We start from the raw sequence: 15833 nt of genomic DNA, 5'->3' as shown, positions 1-15833 counted from the left end.
CCTTCATCTCCTCCCCCACTCACCTATTGTACTCTATGCTACTTTCTCCCCACCCCCACCCTCCTCTAGCTTATCTCTCCATGCTCTCTGCCTTTATTCCTGATGAAGGGCTTTTGCCCAAAACGTCGATTTCGCTGCTCGTCGGATGCTGCCTGAATTGCTGTGCTCTTCCAGCACCACTGATCCAGAATCACATGTTCTCAATTCACTTGAACAGTTCTGGCTTATCCTTAGGGTGCATTGATAGTGTCCCCACTTGTGATCCAGGAGTCCCAGGTTCAAGTCCCACCTGTTGCAGGTGTATAATAACATCTTTGAACAGATGTATTAGGAAAAAGATTTTCTGGATTATTTTGGGGCTCTTGTGTCACAGTGGTAGAGTCCCTATCTCTGGACCAGGAGGCCTGGGTTCAAGTCCCACCTGCTCTAGAGGTGTGTCATAACATCACAAAACAGGTTAATTAGAAAATATCTTTTGTTTGTCCCTGGGTGTCCTCTGTTATAATGGTAGTGCTGCGGGGAGAGAAGCAGAGTAAATGTTTTAAGTCCAATGACTTGTCCTTCAGTTCTGAAGGATTCAGGAAATCAGATGACATTTAACAACAATCCATAAATTTTCATGCTCATTCCTTGGTGTGGCATGTATTGTGCATCTCATAAAGCACCTAATCCAGGGTAATACTTTTGAGCCTGAAGGCCCAGGTTCAAGTCCCACTTACTTCATCTTTGAACAGGTTAATTAGAAAATATCTTTTGGTTTGACCTTAAAGAGACCTGCATTTCTAACACTAATAGCCTTCTCTACAGACAAGAAACTGGGTGACTTGAAGGATATTGTGGACATCTGTTCTGCTCGGTTGGTAATGCAGCTGAAATATAGAGATCAGTGGATATGTGTACTAGCTGATCTCAGCCTGGAAAGTAGTGGGATTTATTAAAACTGGCATCAATATCCTTGGACAAGATGCAGCAATAAAAAAAGCCTCCAGCTTTTTCCCTCTTCGGTCACCAGCTCGAAGTGTACAGATTGGGTGAGGGCAGTAAAGATGCTAGGTAGGATTTGATTATAAAGTTCTACCATCTCAAAGGTCAACTACCATTTCACATGTCCATTTAGATGAGACGCCATTGGATTGTCTACAGTCATGGCATTGTACTATAATAATCAAAGCGATATGAAAAGTCGAAGAACATAATGCCTCAAAATTGTACTGCCATTAGTGAATCTAAGACCATAACCTATTTGATAAATGCATGTGAAAATATAGTAAAGAAAATGTGGTATGATATCATTTGAACACCTCAGTTAGATAAGTTTTTATTTACTTACAGGAAAACTGAAACAGTACCAATCATGAATCAATTACTTTATCCAACTGTCTAACTCCTTGTATCAAGCTTTAAAGTTATCATCAAATATTGCAATAGTGACATTGTCAATCCAAGACAGTTTTCAAATTATGGTTTTCATTCTGAATGTCTAATTCCCACATACTCAAACTGATCTGCGATTCATGTCCTTCCTGTTTGTTTTAAACTTATATTAGGTTAAAAAGCTTCAAGTATTCGCTGTTTTATTCATGCCTAGTGAAAGCTAACAATATTTTGTACACTAACTGCACACTTCCTTCTAATGATGCCAATTACTGCTATTTATGAAGTTTACTGCCTCAGGACAACCTTGCCACGACCAGAACATGTGCTGGCACAGGGCAGAGTTTCACTCGACAGCTTTAATGGCAAAGAGAAAATTTGTTCTGTTGCACATTCTGGATTGAAAAATGCAAGTTAGGGGAAAGGACAATAACATATTGTATCATACAGTTTGGGATTAGGTAGAATTTAAATAGAATTTTAAAATCTTTAAGGATATATCATTTGCTATTTTTCTTGAAATTTAATTTTCTACCTTGATGAAGGAAAAGGATGAACAAAGAAAGTTCATTGGTGTTGCAGATACAAAACTGGACAGCTGCTGCTTTTGTCTCATCACTATTGTAGGTGACGTTAAAGGTGTTGCTATGGACACAGTATGCGTTATTTCATAGATTTTATCAGTATTTAAATAGATGCTTAGACAAATCTAATTTTAGAGACAGGACAATTTTACTAATGCAAAATATCATTAAAACAATAATCTGAACAAAGCATTTTTTTTAGCATCTCTCAAATGCTTTGTATTGAAAATATAATCAAGAAAATGTGGTATGATATCATTTGAACATCTCAGTTAGATAAGTTTTATAACATAATACATTAGATAAAGAGTTAAAACCCACTCTTACCTTTCCAGTGTTTGTAGTCCCTCCTCAAAGGAAAGCTGACACTTATTTCAATCAGTACAAAAAGGCACTTTGGAAGTAGAATTCTGTATACATTCATTCTTGTGTACAAATCAAATATGGTAAAGACAAAATAAAGAATGCTGATAAGCTATTTTCTGGGAGAAAGGAGTAGGGTAAAGGCACTAGATGCTGCATGCACTGATGTCAGCCTTCTTCTATCTGAAAGCCTGTGGCAAACCGGAATGAATGAACATCGGCTTCTCCCCACCAGCCAATAGGAAAAATCCAATGATAAACTGCCCAGAGAAACTGGATTGGCTATTATATAGAAAGGAGCAGACAAAGAATGACGACTAGCTATTGCACTGTACAGCAACACATACCAGCACTTATATTCTCATTCCTGCTTTGAGTTAGCTTTTAAACAGCAATATGCTTTGTATAGGACTATGTTCCATAGTTAGTAATTCTGAGGCTGATAATCTGGAAAATATTTCATAAAATGACTCAAGTTTAATATCAATATATGATTCCACCTTCACACCGATAACTATGTGGTTTAAAATGAAATGCCATGACAAGAAACAATATAGAGCGAGAGAATGCTATCTCCCAATGTTTAATGCTTTTCATCAGAGACAGCATAACCATTTCTCCTCTCAGAAGATGCTCCCTAACCAGCTGAATATTTTTCACCTTTTTATCAAAATGTTATCCTGTGCAATACTTTGTTTTGCTCTCAATGACATCAGGTCAGTTAAAATTTGCAGTCTAAACGTACCCGAAGACTCTCTTGCAAAAGAAACAAAAAGCTTGTGTCTGCACAGCACTTGTTACATCATCAGGATATTCCGAAGCATTCACAGCTAATTAAGTACTTTTCAGGTATAGGTATTGTTATAATGAGCAGATAGGGAGGGTCAAGGCAGAGAATGAATTTGAAAACAAGGATGAGAATTCTAAAATGAATGTGCTGCTTGATCAAGAGCTCCCCCAACCCTGATGAAGAGGTTATGTTCGAAACATTGACTCTCCTGCTCCACGGATGCTGCATGACCTGCTGTGCTTTTCCAGCGCCACACTTTTGATACCAATTTACATCAGGCAGCACAGGGGTGATAAGGGAATGGGGGATACAAGTTAGGAACAGGAGTAGACTAGTGGTGCTGGAAGAGCACAGCAATTCAGGCAGCATCCGAGGACAGGCAAAATCGACGTTTCGGGCAAAAGCCCTTCATCAGGAATCCTGATGAAGGGCTTTTGCCCGAAACGTCGATTTTGCCTGTCCTCGGATGCTGCCTGAATTGCTGTGCTCTTCCAGCACCACTGATCCAGAATCTGGTTTCCAGCATCTGCAGTCATTGTTTTTACCTACAGGAGTAGACTAGTCAGCCTCTCGATCCTGCTCTGCCATTCAATAAGAGCATGGCTGATCTGATTAGTTCACATTCCTGCCTATCCATGATAAACTTTTTTATCTCCCAGCCTTGCTTATCAATAATCTAATTTTGCCTTAAAAAGGTTCAAAGATTCCACTTCCAACTGCCTTTCAAGAAAGAGAACTCCAAACCCACATGACCCCCAGAAAAAATTCTCATCTCTGTCTTAAGTGGGAAATCCCTTACTTTTAGGCAGTGACATTAGTTCTAGAATCTCCTTCATGAGAAGCAGCTTTTTCACATGCAGGACTTTGCATCGTTCAATCAAGTCACTCTTCTAAACTCCAGCAGATACATGCCTAGCCTTCCTTCATAAGACAACCTGCTCATGGGTCATAGACACAGGCAGCAGAATTGAAAATGACCTCAAGTTTACAGAGGGGAAAATGTGGAAGAACAGTCAGAAAATTGTTTAAATAGTCATGTTTAGAGGTAACAAAGACATGAATGTTTCAGTGACAGATGAACTGAGACAGGACTGAAGTTTGGTAATATTACATGTACAGTCTTAGTGATGGTGCGAATATTAATTTGGAAGCTCCCTTGGATCAAAGGTGATTGCGAGATTCCAAACATACTGATTTGATTTCAGACAGTTACAATGGAGATGGATTGAGTTGGTAGCTAACAAATGCAGATGGAACTGAAACAATATCTAACATAATGTCAACATTTAATTGGAGGGCTTTTCAACTCATGTAGAACCGAATGTCACATAAGTAGTCTGATAGTTTAGCAACAGTAGACATGTGGAGACAGGTGGTAGTAATCTGAAGATGGTGCTTTCCAGTTATATCACTCATAGGTAGCATGGAGATGAGGAGCGGAGGATGGGCCAACAATCAATCTTAGGGGATACTAGAGATAATGAAACACATCTGTCCCTTGAGACACAGCATGGCAGAACTCCCTTTACATGGTTCCTTTACTAAGGTATGCTTTTTTTATTCCTGATGAAGGGCTTTTGCCCGAAACGTCGATTTTGCCTGTCCTCGGATGCTGCCTGAATTGCTGTGCTCTTCCAGCACCACTGATCCAGAATCTGGTTTCCAGCATCTGCAGTCATTGTTTTTACCATGCTGTATCATTATTGAATTAATGTATGGTGTCCCCGACCCTGCTGAACTCGTTAAACCTCTCCTGTAAGGATGTTAATTACATTCCAGTTTAGATGCTGACCATCCTGCTTGTAGAGGACTGATTAGGGATAGTCAACATGGCTTTGTGCGTGTGAAATCATGTCTCACAAACATGATTGAGTTTTTTGAAGAAGTAACAAAGAGGATTGATGAGGGCAGAACGGTAGACTTAATCTACATGGACTTTAGTAAGGTGTTCAACAAGGTTCCCCATGGGAGACTGGTTAGCAAGGTAAAATAGGGGAGAACTAGTCATGTGGATATAGAACTGGCTCAAAGATAGAAGATACAGGGTGGTGGTGGAGGGTTGTTTTTCAGACTGGAGGCCTGTGACCAGTGGAGTGCCACGAGGATCGGTGCTAGGTCCTCTACTTTTTGTCATTTACGTAAATGATTCGGATGCGAGCATAACAGGTATATTTAGAAAGTTTGTAGATGACACCAAAATTAGAGGTGCAGTGGACAGCGAAGGAGGTTACCTCAGATTACAACAGGATCTTGATCAGATGAGCTAATGGACTGAGGAGTGATAGATGGAGTTTAACTTGGATAAGTGCGAGGTGCTGCATTTTGGGAAAGCAAATCTTAGCAGGACTTATACACTTAATGATAAGGTCCTAGGGAGTTTTCCTGAATAAAGAGACCTTGGAGTGCAGGTTCATAGCTTCTTGAAAGAGTCGCAGGTAGATAGGATAGTGAAAATGATATTTGGTATGCTTTCCTTTATTGGTCAGAGAATTGAGTACAGGAGTTGGAAGGTCATGTTGCAGCTGTACAGGCCATTGGTTTGGCCACTTTTGGAATATTGCATGCAATTCTGATGTCCTTCCTATTGGAAGGATGTTGTGAAACTTGAGAGGGTACAGAAAAGATTTAAGGATGCTGCCAGGGTTGGAGGATTTGAACTACAGGGAGAGATTGAATAGGCTAAAGTTGTTTTCCCTGGAGCGTCATAGGCTGAGGGGTGACCTTATAGAGGTTTATAAAATCATGAGGGGCATGGATAGAGTAAATAGACAAGGTATTTTCCCCTGGGGTGGAGGAGTCCAGAACTAGAGGGCATAGGTTTAGGGTGAGATGGGAAAGATATAAAAGAGACCTACAGGGCAACGTGTTCACTCAGAGGGTGTTGTGAGTGTGGAATGGGCTGCCAGAGGAAGTGGTGGAGGCTAGTACAATTGCTACATTTAAAAGGCATCTGGATGGGTATATGAATAGGAAGAGTTTGGATGGATATGGGCCAGGTGTTGGCAGGTGGGACTAGATTTGGTTGGGATATCTAGTCGGTATGGACAAGTTGAACCGAAGGGTCTGTTTCCACGGTGTACATCTCTATGACCTACCTTCCACATAAACAGTTCCAGTGACCCAGGAATGTAAAACCTTCCCTCCTACACTAACTCTTGAGCCACACATTTATCTACCCTATTCTCCTATTTCTGTACTCTGTAGCATGCAGCACTGGGAGTAATCTTGAGATTACAACCTTTGAGGTCCTGCTTTTTAAACTACTGTCTAGCTCCCTGAATTCTTGATGCATGATCTAATCCTTTGTTCCATCTATTTGTTAGTACCAACATCTACCACAATCTTAGTCTTATCACAACCCCCATCAGGATGCCCTGCAGCTGTTCCATGACATCCTTGACACTGGCACCAAGGAAGCAATATCTCATGCTGGAGTCATGTCTGCAGCCACAGAAATGCCTACCTGTTGCCAAATGAATGAATCAACTATGGCTATTGCTTTTCCTTTCTTCTCCTACCCTCCAGTATAGTCAGGCTACTTGTAGTGCTGGAAGCTTGACTCAGCCTGCATTCCCTTGAGGAACCACTGCTGTCAGCAGCTTCCAAGACAGAAAACTGATTTGAGAGTAGGGTGCTAGGGGATTCCTATGCTTCCTGCCTGTTTCTCTTTGACTTCCTGGTGATCACCTTCTTTCCTAAGACTCTTGAGCTCCTGGCAGAGTCAGGGACACTACCACGTTGTAACAAGAGGCCCCTAAAATCAGTTCTTGGTATTGGATCTGTAAATATGGTATCCACTTAACTCTCAGCCTCCAGATGTGCCATAGTGTCTCCAACACTGCTCAAGTTCCGAAACTTGGGGCTAATGTTTCTGCAGTTGGGAGCACTTCCTGTACACATGGTCATCTTGGACATTACACATTCCACTCTGTTGCCCTTACCTGCCATGATTTAAACCTAAACTTACTAATCTTACTGGTTAACTGTACTGATGACTTAAAAGATAGTCCCCTAACACTTGAGAAGCTCAACAAACCTGGCAGCATCTACGCAGAAAGCAGTTAATGTTTCGAGTCCAAAAGCTACCAAAGTAAACTTGCTGGCAATACTAAATCCACTAACAGGAAACACTTTACTGATCCTGGATATTTCCCAAAAAATCACACACTGTTGCATTATTCTTTCATTATACTTTTATTTTGTGTATAGAGATATATACAAAACTGAAGAGATGCAATTAAATATTGAAGTCTTTGGGAACTTTAATTTTTAAGCTAGATACTGGAAGCTGTATTATACATAATTTAATGCTTTTTCATTGTATCAAAAAACTACTCCTCATAGCCAGGCAGTGGATAGAGTCATTTTCCAGTCTACGAAGACTTGGGCTTTACCATGATGATAAGGGTATGGCATTTTCAAAGAACAGTGGAATTAGCTGACTAAGTCTTTCAGTCTTCTTTTTATTGCATGTTTACAGCCAAGGCAACATTAAAGCATTAAAACATTAAACATGAGAGCATAGGTTTAAGGTGAGAGGGAAAAGATATAAAAGGGACCTAAAGGGCAACTTTTTCACGCAGAGGGTGGTACGTGTATGGAATAAGCTGCCAGAGGATGTGGTGGAGGCTCATACAATTGCAACATTTAAGAGGCATTTGGATGGGTATATGAATAGGAAGGGTTTGGAGGGATGTGGGCCGGGTGCTGGCAGGTGGGACTAGTTTGGGTTGGGATATCTGGTCGGCATGGATGGGTTGGACCGAAGGGTCTGTTTCCATGCTGTACATCTCTATGAGTTGAAGTAAAGGGGGTGCTTTCAAGCTTTGGCTGCAATACTTTCTGTAATGCCTTACTGACATAACTGTAGTGCAGGGTGTGGGGGAGGGAGATGATTAGTGAGAAGTACAAAAATGTCAAAGGATTGCAGATTATCTGTAGCCTCAGGATCAGAATTCCATGTATGAGAAAGGAAAGGCAATGTTGAGAGCTTGCCACAAATGCATTTGAAACAAAAGAGTACTGAGTTCACATGACTTGAGGAGGAAACAATCAGTGATGAATTTTTATAAGAAACACTTGCATTTCTATAGTGGAAATTATCAGGACCAGACAAAATGTACCCTGGGTTGTTAAAAGAAGTCTTGGAGGAAATGCATCCGATCCAATACCAAGAACTGGTTTTAGGAGTGGCTTGTTACACGGTGGTAATGTCCTTGCCTCTGTGCCAGGAGGCCCAGTTCAAGTTCCACCTGCTCCAGAGATGTGTCATAACATGTCTCTGTTCAGAGTGATCAAACAATATAAAAAAGGGGTGGTTTTAGATATTTTTCTTCATCTGTTCAGATGTGTTTGGCATAACATTCACATTGCACTATAAATTGTTGAGGTTATTAAAGTATCAAACAGAAAAGTGTCAATTTCCCTTTGTTTTAATGGAGGCTCCCTGTTGCTTGTCCCATTGTGTATTGCTTATGATAGTGAGTCACATAGACTGGAAGCACCAGTCATGAGAAATTGGCATGTTTATGGATTTAGAATGGTGCAACCTGTCTTGGTGTGTGCAGGAGAGAGTATCAACCAGGATTCCCCTCTTGATTGCTGAAAACTGGATACTGGATGAATGCATAATTAGTCTCTGCAGTGATGCTCCACTGCCACTTTCGTATCCAACCGCCAGTCAAGGAATGAATCTTGACGTTGGATACCTAAATAGTTCAACATATGAGCATTTGATCCGGGAAGGATCTAATTTGTGTCGAGCAAGTTCACTAAGCCAGCAAAATGATAACAGGCTTTGACACATTGATTAAATAGGGTAAAGTCAGAGCACCTGAAAGGATTGATGCAAGATACAGTTAGTTGCAAACGAAGCTCTACACTGGTATCACATTTTATACTGTCCAAAATGCTATCTTACTATACACTCTCTTGTACACGTTTAGTACATTTGGAGGGTTAGTTTTTCACCTACATATATAGTCATAGAGTCATAGAGATGTACAGCATGGAAACAGACCCTTCAGTCCAATCCATCCATGCCAACCAGATATCCCAACCCAATCTAATCCCACCTGCCAACACCCGGCCCATATCCCTCCAAACCCTTCCTATTCATATACCCATCCAAATGACTTTTAAATGTTGCAATCGTACCAGCTTCCACCATATCCTCTGGCAGCTCATTCCATACACGTACCACATTCCATACACGTGAAAAAGTTGCCCCTTAGGTCTCTTTTATATCTTTCCTCTCTCATCCTAAACCTATGCCCTCTAGTTCTGGACTCCCCCACTCCAAGGAAAAGACTTTGTCTATTTACCCTATCCATTCCCCTCATGATTTTATAAACCTCTAAGGTCACCCCTCAGCCTATGACGCTCCAGGGAAAACAGTCCCAGCCTATTCAGCCTCTCCCTATAGCTCAAATCCTCAAACACTGGCAACATCCTTGTAAATCATTTCTGAACTCTCTCAAGTTTCACAACATCCTTCCGACAGAAAGACCAGAACTGCACGCAATATTCCAACAGTGGCCTAACCAATGTCTTGTACAGCTGCAACATGACCTCACAACTCCTGTACTCAATACTCTGACCAATAAAGGAAAGCATTTCTTCTTCACTATCCTATCCACCTGCGACTCCATTTTCAAGGAGCTATGATCCTGCACTCCAAGGTCTCTTTGTTCAGCAACACTCCCTAGGACCTTACCATTAAGCATATAAGTCCTACTAAGATTTGCTTTCCCAAAATGCAGCACCTCACATTTATCTCAATTAAACTCCATCTGCCACTTCTCAGCCCATTGGCTCATCTGATTAAGATCCCGTTGTACTCGGAGGTAACCTTCTTCGCCTCAAATCTTGGTGTCGTCAGCTAACTTACTAACTATACCTGTTATGCTCACATCCAAATCATTTATATAAATGACAAAAAGTAATGGACCCAGCACTGATCCTTGTGGCACTCCACTGGTCACAGGCATCCAGTCTGAAAAACAACCCTCCACCACCACCCTCTGTCTTCTACCTTTGAGCCAGTTCTGTATCCAAATGGCTAGTTCTCCCTGTATTCCGTGAGATCTAACCTTGCTGACCAGTCTCCCATGGGGAACCTTGTTGAATGCCTTACTGAAGTCCATATAGATCACATCTACCGCTATGCTCTCATCAATCCTCTTTGTTACTTCTTCAAAAAACTCAATCACGTTTGTGAGACATGATTTCCCATGCACAAAGCCATGTTGACTATCCCTAATCAGTCCTTGCCTTTCCAAATACATGTACATCCTGTCCCTCAGGATTCCCCCCACAACTTGCCCACCACCGACATCACGTTCACTGGTCTCTAGGTCCCTGGCTTGTCCTCACCACCCTTCTTAAACAGTAGCGCTATGTTAGCCAACCTCCAGTCTTCCAGCACCTCACCTGTGACTATCGATAATATAAATATCTCAGCAAGAGGCCCAGCAATCACTTCTCTAGCTTCCCACAGAGTTCTCGGGTACACCTGATCAGGTCTCGGGGATATATCCACCTTTATGCATTTCAAGATATCCAGCACTTCCTCCTCTGTAACGTGGACATGTTTCAAGATGTCACCACCTACTTCCCTACATTCTATATCTTCCATATCCTTTTTCACAGTAAATACTGATGCAAAATACTCATTTAGTATCTCCCCCATTTTCTGCGGCTCCACAAAAAGGCCACCTTGTTGATCTTTGGGGGGCCCCTATTCTCTCCCTAGTTACCCTTTTGTCCTTAATATATTTGCAAAAACCTTTTGGATTCTCCTTAATTTATTTGTCGAAGCTATCTCATGTCCCCTTTTTGCCCTCCTGATTTCTCTCTTCAGTATACTCTAAGGATTCACTTAATCTATCCTGTCTATACCTGATTTATGCTTCCTTCTTTTTCTTATCCAAACCCTCAATTTCTTTAGTCATAGAGCATTCCCTATACCTACCAGCCTTTCCTTTCACCCTGACAGGAATATACTGTCTTAGACTCTCATTATTTCATTCCTGAAGGCTTCCCATTTTTCAGCCCGTCCCTTTACCTGAGAACATCTGCCCCCAATCAGCTTTCGAAAGTTCTTGCCTAATACCGTCGACATTGGCCTTTCTCCAATTTAGAACTTCAACTTTTAGATCTGGTCTATCCTTTTCCATCACTATTTTAAAACGAATAGAATTATGGTCGCTGGCCCCAAAGTGCTCCCCCACTGACACCTCAGTCACCTGCCCTGCCTTACTTACCAAGAGTAGGTCAGGTTTTGCACCTTCTCTAGTAGGAGAAAGTGAGGTCTGCAGATGCTGGAGATCAGAGCTGAAAATGTGTTGCTGGAAAAGTGCAGCAGGTCAGGCAGCATCCAGGGAACAGGAGAATCGACGTTTCGGGCATAAGCCCTTCTGAAGAAGGGCTTATGCCCGAAACGTCGATTCTCCTGTTCCCTGGATGCTGCCTGACCTGCTGCGCTTTTCCAGCAACACATTTTCACCACCTTCTCTAGTAGGCAGCCACATACTGAATCAGAAAATTGTCTTGTACACACTTAAATTCCTCTCCATCTAAACCCTTAACAGTATGACAGTCCCAGTGTATGCTTGGAAAGTTAAAATCTCCTACCATAACCACCTATTATTCTTACAGATAGCTGAGATCTCCTTACAAGTTTGTTTCTCAATTTCCCTCTGACTATTAGGAGGTCTATAATACAATCCCAATAAGGTGATCATCCCTGTCTTATTTCTCAGTTCCACTCAAACAACTTTCCAGGAATATCTTCCCTCAGTATAACTGTAGTGCTATCCCTTATCAAAAATGCCACTCCCCCTTCTCTCTTGCCTCCCTTTCTATCCTTCCTGTAGCATTTGTATCCTGGAACATTAAGCTGCCAGTGCTGTCCATCTCTGAGCCATGTTTCTGTAATTGCTATGATATCCCAGTTCCATGCTCCTAACCATGTCCAGAATTCATGTGCCTTCCCTACAATCAATTAATTGAATATTGAGTGTGTTGCATTATTTTACTCCTCCAAATTTCCCTTCGATTTTTACTTCCATGATGAGTTTTAATCAAGAGTCATTAAGGATAACAGCACATGGAGTCCTAGATAGTCAAAAACAAAAACCTAACTATTCTAATCCCAATATCATAGCCTTGTGTAACTTGACATTGCAAGTGTACAGCTAAATGGTACTGAAATGTCAAATGGGTTTCTGCTACTGCCTTTACAGAAAGGCAGTAGGATCTAGAATCTAGTGTTCTAGATTCCTGTCACCTGAATGAAAAATGACTCTTCACATCCTTTCTAAACCTTTTGCCCCTTACCTTAAATCTGTGTTCCCAATCACCAAGGGGAAAAGTTTCTTCTTGCCAAGCCTATTTATGATTCTCATAATTTTATGCAGTATCTCCTCGTGGAAACATTTACTGCATATCTACTCTGTGCAGGACTCTCAATGCTCTGTGAGCTTCAATCAGATTCACCCCTGAGCCTTCTGAACTCCACTGAGTACAGACCCAGAGTCTCAACTGCACATCAATTGACATGCCTTAATTCCTGAGATCATTCTTGTGAATCTCCTCTGGACCCTCTCCAATGCCAGCACATCCTTCCTTTGATACAGGGCCCAAAACTATTTTCAATATTCCAAATGTGGCTGACCAAAGTCTTCTACAGCCTCAGCAGTGCATCCCTGTGTTTGCATTCTAGTCCTCTTGAAATTAATGCTAACATGATATTTGCCTTCCTAACTGTCAACTGAACTTGCTTGTTAACTTTAAAATCACCCTGAACTAGGACTCTTAAGTCCCTTTGTTTTACAGATTTTCGAAGTCTTTTCCCATTTAGAAAATAATCAACACCTCTATTATTCTTACAAATTGCATAACATCTCACTTTTCCACACTGAATTCCATTTACCCCACTTCCTTTGCCCAGTCTCCTTTACTTTTGAAGCCTCCTTGCTTCCTCAACACTATCTGTCTCCCCCTCCTCTCTTTGTATCATCTGCAAACCTAGCAACAATGTCCTCAGTTCCTTCATCCAGATTGTTAATGTACAACATGAATCATTGTGGTGCTAACACTGACCACTGTGGAACTCCACGAGTCAGTGGCTGCTATTGTAAAAAAGAACACTTTTTTCCACACTCTGCCTTCTGCTAGTCAGCCAATACTGTATCCATGCCAGTACTGTGCCTGTAACACCATGGGCTCTTATTTTATTTAGCAGCCCCAACATTTATTGTCTATCCCTAGTTACCCTTGAGAAGGTGGTAGTGAACTGCCTTCTTGAACCATTGCAATCAACATGCTGTAGGTTAGTAAGGAGAACTTCGCAGGGTTTTCAGGGCTGCAAAGGCTAAGTGAGGACTGCAGGTGCTGGAAATCAGAGTTGAGTGTGTGGTGCTGGAAAAGCACAGCAGGGTCAGGCTGCATCCGAGAAGCAGGAGAATTGACGTTTCAGGCAAAAGCCCTTCATCAGGAATTGCAGTTTCCAGTGCCTAGGTCAATACCAAATGATCTAGTTTTACTTCTTTGTTGAGACTTTGTAACAACTGATATAACTTGATGGCTTACTAGGCCATTTCAGAGGGCAGTGGAAAGTTAATCACGTTACTATGAATCTGGAGTCACATGTAGGCCAGACTAGGAAAAGATGGCCAATTTCCTTCTCTGAAGGACATTAATGAATATGATGGGTCTTTCCAACAATCGGCAGTAGTTTCATGGTCATTTATTCCAAATATTTATCAGCTCAAATTTCACCATCTGCTGTGATGAGATTCGATCCCGGGTCCCCTGAGCATTAGCTGAGTTTCTGGATTAATAGTCTAGTGATAAGACTACCGTCATCTCCCTCCCACCCTTTTATTGTGGCATAGTTGTTCTCTGTTGAAAAGTGTGGTGCTGGAAAAGCACGTCAGGTCAGGAGCAGGAGAGTCAAAGTTTCGGCCATAAAATTTCATCAGGGTTGTTCTCTGCAATTAGCTCTTTTTAGTGAGTAAGCACTACCAGTGGACACCACCACAAGAGAACCAGATTCTTTGCCAATGAAGACATTTCCTTCTTGCGTTTCTGAATTGTCAGAGCCACTGACAGATTTGTAGAGGACCAATTATTTGGGAAAGAATAAAATTGTGATGATTACATACAGAACTGATTTCATTAGTAACATCGTGATTAAAGGCATTTAAAGTGTAGGTTTAATGATGATGATCATTGGTTTCATATTCCACAATAAACTGATGAGACGTAAACTGTAGTATCAAATTAGTAGCTGGCATGTGTGTTCACATTTTTGCTAATTGTGCTAAATTGTGTCCAACAATAAAATAGACAGCACAGTGGCACAAGGGTTAGCACTGCTGCCTTATAGCTCCAGGGTCCAGGTTTTTATTCCAGCCTTGGGTGACTGTGCAAAGACATTCTTCATATTCGCATGGGTTTTTGCCAGGTGCTTCAGTTTCTTTCCACAGTCTAAAGATGATGTGGAGATGCCAGTGTTGGACTAAGGTGGACAAAGTTAAAAATCTCACAATACCAGGTTATAGTCAAACAAGTTTATTTGGAAGGGCAAGCTTTTGGAGTGCTGCTCCTTCATCAGGCAGCAGTTGGACTATAACCAGGTGTTGTGTGATTTTTAACTTCGTCTAAAGATTGCAGTTTAGGTGGAATGGCCATACTAAATGCGGGGTTACAAGGATAGTATGAGGCAATGGGTCCAGGTAGGATGCTCATCAGTGGGTCAGTGTGGACCTGATTAGCCGAATGGCCTCTGTCTGCACTGTTGCAATTCTATGATTCTAAAATAATTAACATTTTATCAAGGGCAGCACATTCCTGACATGTAGGAATTGAAGCTTGCAACTTGTGTACCATTAAACTTGTAGGCATGTGCTTATGAGTTATGTATGTGGAAATAAATATTTTGCAGTATATGATCATATTTGACCACATGAAATGATAAGACATGTATTTCTGCCCATTTTGAGGATGTGGCATTTGGAGAAGGGCATTCATGACGAGTAGGGGAAAAAAAATCAAAAAATGGTTACTGCAAGTCACTGTCAGGATCCTTTTCATAATTAGCCATAAAAGGACACACATGACTTGAGAGCAACTTGATTCCCATTAAGTATAGGGAGTATAGGGAGATCATTACATAAGCAAGAATATGAACACATAGCGAAGGTGATGTAATGGTGGGCAGTCTGTCTGTACTCGGAGATTGGGCACAGCCCTTCATTCTTGTCATTAGTGCCTTTCTTTTTTTTTCTTTCACTCCAATCTAACAAAAATAATGAGATCAGTTCCTCTAAGTGGCACTTAGGTTTCTCAGACAAACAAACGCAAAAATGAAAAAATATTATGCTTCAATAAAATACTTCAATATACATAACACTTCAAGGTATATAACTGAGCGTCTGCAAGTGAACTGAATGCCAAGCCAAGGACGAGTTCTTTAGAGAAGTGATTGGAGACTTAGGAGAAAATATGAACTTTGAGAAGTGAAAAGCAGAAGAAAAATTGAGGAACTTAGGGAATTCCAGCACATCTGTTTAGACACCTAAAGGTAAGATATTGGTTGCTGAGTCAAAATTACATAATTTCAATCACTATTCCAGAGACCCATTAACTATCCCAGGGAGCGCATTGTCTAGACTGAGATTTCAATGTAGTTTTGTGGTGTAGAGGTGGCGTTCCTA

At 41.2% G+C, this 15833-nt stretch overlaps 1 protein-coding gene across 1 annotated transcript in view; it reads right to left on the bottom strand.

Annotated features, from left to right (window-relative positions):
- LOC122564748 (neural proliferation differentiation and control protein 1-like) overlaps window positions 1-15833 on the bottom strand; it is a 195139-nt gene that overhangs the window by 48695 nt on the left and 130611 nt on the right. The gene's annotated exons all lie outside the window — the stretch shown is intronic.

Source organism: Chiloscyllium plagiosum, chromosome 30 (genome assembly GCF_004010195.1).
Source record: "Chiloscyllium plagiosum isolate BGI_BamShark_2017 chromosome 30, ASM401019v2, whole genome shotgun sequence".
Lineage (NCBI taxonomy): Eukaryota > Metazoa > Chordata > Chondrichthyes > Orectolobiformes > Hemiscylliidae > Chiloscyllium > Chiloscyllium plagiosum.
This window is presented reverse-complemented; position numbering and strand designations above follow the sequence as displayed.